Source organism: Triticum dicoccoides, chromosome 6B, assembly GCF_002162155.2.
Source record: "Triticum dicoccoides isolate Atlit2015 ecotype Zavitan chromosome 6B, WEW_v2.0, whole genome shotgun sequence".
Lineage (NCBI taxonomy): Eukaryota > Viridiplantae > Streptophyta > Magnoliopsida > Poales > Poaceae > Triticum > Triticum dicoccoides.
Genome location: NC_041391.1, coordinates 715,784,340 through 715,788,912, shown reverse-complemented (window position 1 = coordinate 715,788,912; position 4,573 = coordinate 715,784,340).

The window sequence follows — 4,573 nt, the reverse complement described above, 5'->3', positions numbered from 1 at the left end:
TGGCGGCGGGGCACCATCTCCCCTCTCCCCTAGGTGGGGGTGGGCGCGAGACATCCTGCCGGGGCAGAGGCATCGGGCGGACGTGTGGCCTGATGGCGTGGTGACGGGTGCTGCGCGACGATGGTGGGGCGACAGCTCGAGGCGCGGCGACTGCATCCCGCGGCGGTGGCCAGGTTCCAGATCTAGGGTCCGGTGCCTCGGGTGCTTCTGGCGGGCCCCCTAGTCGGTTGGCGTGCTGCTTTCCGGCCAGCGGCGTGGGAGGGCACGCATGCTCGTGACGGCGGGATCTGGCCGGCAGGGGGTGCGGGACAAGGCGGCTTTGGCCGGAGGTTTGCTGCTCTATCCCCGGCGGCTGTGGCTGATGGCGATGGGGGTCCTCTAACTTGCTTGTGGGGGTATGGCCTCGGCTGAATAGGGAAGTGGTGTGTGTCTAGGTGAGGTACGGCGGTGCGGTGTTAGGGTTCTGCAGACAGTGTAGGTTGTTGGTGCTGGCCTCCTTCCCCTAGATGTGTACCGACAGTGCTCAGGGTTGGGCGGGCGCCGGTGGTGCCAGCTGCACGCGTAATGGGGAGGTCCAGATCTCGGGTTCATGCTTGGGCGGGCCAGTTCGGGGCCCGGGGCGGATCGAAGCCCGTGCTTTGGGTAGGTCTGGTCAGGCGTGGCCTGGGATTTGCTCGCGGGTGATGCTCGTGCCCTCCGCGGGTAAGGTGGTCAGGGGTGGTGGTCGTGATATTGTGGCTTCCATAAGCGGATCGGCGCCAAGGCCCCAGACATGGCGTTGTGCGAACTCGCCTAGGCCAGGGGCTTGTTCGCCGACGGGTGTCGGCAGTCACGGAGTCATGTCCCCCCTAATCCACTGGGATTGCCTAGGGACCCAGGCGTGGGTGCTTCCTACAGTGGAGGAGCTTACCCAAACTTGGTGACTGATGCCAGGCTAGGAGTAGATGATGTGCCTCTGCTCCTCCTATTGTGGTTGAGTGCATGGTGAAGTGAGCAAAGCACGATGTCTGGTAGCAGGGATGCCAGGGCTGCGGCCCCGGATGGTGGTCCGCATCGGTGGCTCTTCGGCGGGCACCATCGCAGCGGTGGTGGCTCTCTTTCCGGATTGTGTGGACAACGAAACATGCTATGAAGGGTGGATCAGGCGCACTCTCTTCCCTCGGAGGGGCCGCCCTGATCCGGATATGGGGATCTGACCTCGTCACGCTCGACCTGGCAGCCTCTTGGTGACACGCGTGAGCTGCCGAGCGAAAGCTCCGAGCCTCGGTGCAGATGACGGCGACGCCTGTGGGTACCGCGCTCTTCTTGAAGATGTCATTGTGGTTCTTCTCTCCATGTTAGGGCTCCGGGGGAAAACCTTTGTCCACTATGGACTCGGCGGCAGCGATGCTCGGTGCTGCTTTCCCTCTTGAGGGCGTTGTCGTGGAGTTTAGTTGTACTAGGCCGATGCGTGCTCCGGTGTTTGGATCTCCTGTGTTCTTTGTTGGTAGCTTAGTCGTGTGTTATACTTGATCCAAGTATCCTAGGATCGGCTTTGTAAGAGGGCTACCTCACAATCTTGTATCGTTTGGTCGTGTACTTTGTTTGGTTGTTGCTTTATGTATAAAGCGGGGCGAAAGCCTGTTCGGAGATATATATAGTTCATCAATGCAAATCACTTTTATGATTTACTACTATCTTCTGGTATAGGGGTGACATCCGTACATCTTGATCCAGATAGAGTTTTAGACATACAAGTACTTTGTGTTTTAGAAGTGCCAGAATGGTCGATCGATGAATCGTTCGGTAATAACTAAGCAAAGTGAATGGTACCGTTGCTTGGATGTGCACTCAAGGAGGAAGCATCCAATTAAGCTAGGGGCCAGCGAGCTCCGGCAGTTTCTTTAATCTGAGTCGTACTACTGATTTATTGGATCCAGAATTGGTCGACGAGCCGGCATGTGATGGAAGGTAGCTGTAATTAGCCAGCTGCTAAGCTTGTGAAAAATAAAGCATGCTGCTAAACTGCGTTGTTGCTCTTATTTTTAATTTTGCAGACATGGGTGACAATACATGCATGGTGCAGGAGGTAAGCAGGGTGACCTTCCCTTCCTCATCGTGAACACAACTATCACCCGACTAATTAAATTAAATTGAGAAAGAAAAGATTATTGGGTTAGATCATCTTCAACATATGCCTAAAAATATTCGCAGTGTCAAACGAAACTGTCATTTGATATATTTTGAGCCCTGAATTTTTGTATGTATTTTGAAAAAAAGGCAGCTCCAGCAGATGCCCTACCTCTGTATGATGTCAAAATAATTTGCTACTCACCCGCAAAAATAAATAAATGATTTGCTACTGTTTTAAAATTTTGCTACAAATGCTGCAAAATTGTAACACCTCGGCTGCCTAAAACCAAAACGTTTTGTCGAGAACCCAACCGTCGCGAAGACTTCCCTGCAGCCAACCATTGCCACCCCACGCCAATTCCGGACAGTTCTCACCGCCACACATCGTCACCACGACTCCGCCGGCCTCCCCCATCCATATCGTCAACCTGCTGCTCGGGACGTCCGCCGCAACCCCCGCGACTATTGCCGAATCTCGAGACACTGCCAACTAATTCCTTAGATTGTAGACATTCTCCGGCCCGCCGCCACCCAATATGGTCGCCACGGCACCATCATCACCCACTGACGATGATTAGCTACCGACATGATCGACGGCGAAAGTTCGAAGGCACAACCAAAGATCAGTTGAGAGACTCTCGAGTTAACGGTTGACTCATGTACCTAGCTTGCGCGACAAATCGTGACATCACGTTTGTTGTGAGCAAACTGAGGCAGTTTGTTCCCAGTCCGGGCGATGGACATTGGCATGATACTGAAAAAGTAATGTGCTATATGAAAGGTACCATGGGTCTTGGACTTGACTATATCGCATACCTGCTCGAAGGATATAGTGATGCAAATTGAATTTTTTTGATGTTGATGAGATGAAGGTCATAAGTGAATATGTGTTTACACTTTGAAGTGGAATTGTTTCATGGAAGTCTAACAAGAAGACTATCTTAACAAAGTAGACGACGAAGGCAGAACTCACAACATTAGACATATCTTGTACCAAAGCAGAATGGCCTCATGAGCTGTTGATGGACTGGCCAGTGATTGAAAAGCCAATTCTGGACATCATTATGAAATGAGACAATCAGAAAGTTATTGTCAAGGCAAAGAGTCTAAAAGAAAAAAATCACAAAGGATATCAGGAGGAGATTAAAGTCTGTCAGGCATTTAAGAAACTCCGGAGTAATAACATTCGATTAGTTGGCTAAAAACGTGTTGTGATAGAAAATGCATCGAGGGAGATGAGTATGAGACCCACATGAGTTGTTATGGTGGTAACCCATCTATGTGATTGGAGATCACGTGAAATAGGACTTGGGGGAAACAATCTATTGGTTAACTAAGGAAAGTAACCTTACTAACCCACTACCTTGGAGATTCAATACTCTCGGAATCTGTAAGGAAGGTTAACGGTTGTCTTAATGTGTTTTGAGACATGTACAAGCAAGATGCTATCCTACAGAGCAATCTTTGAAAGAACATAGCTATATGCACCTGACTGCTAATCACTATCTATGAGATAGGCTGGTCTGTGTAAACTCATGAATATGCCAGGGATGTGACTAATATGCTCCACCCATGGGGTCAGCCTTCGGAATCTCGGTACTGTTAAGACAAGGGGTGAAACGTGTTTACACCAAATTGACAATTCAAGGCATATTCCATTGTTTAGTTGTGTGGACGAGTGTAGATTTTTGCTCTATATGGATGTTCCACATTAAATAGCCACCACGGAAAATACTAGTATATCAAAACAACGTTTAGAACAAAGGACAACACTATGGACCTTTGGGGTCTGGTGGAGAATCGTTGAAATATAGAGTGGGCTTTAGGCCCATGAAACAATTTCAGAAAAATATTTAAAGGCCCATGTAGGTGTCATGACATGAAAAGGTGGTTGGAAGTTTAGTACCACCCCAAAAGGGGAAGAAGTTTTGGCCACCCTTAAAAGTGATTCTCTTTCACATGCTATTGGACCTTGAAATGAGGAGTCATTCTAGCATGTCCTCCTCTGTTGACCACCTCACCATGCCACGTAACGCCCAGTCTGCCGGCATGTCATGTTTCGTGATTGATCCGAGCCGAGCTCAGACCTATGCCTTGTATGCACTTAATTTTTGTCGGTCCAAAACAGATAATTAACTTATAATTAATTATGAGTCATTAATGGACGCACCACGAATCTAAGATGCCGGTTCGTCGGTCTAGCCCATGTCTCCCTCCACAACCGACTATATATTGGAGGTGTCGACAACCCTAGCCGCCATTAGGGATGGCAATGGGTACCTATTACACACGCACCCGGCAGCTAAAAACTCCATTGAGCTAAGGGTATGGGATAAAAACTTACCCATGCGTATATAAATAGGGAAATTTCAAACCCATCGGGCACAACGGGTATTAAAGAAAATATGCCCTAGAGGCAATAACAAAGTTGTTATTTTATATTTCCTTATTTCATAATAAA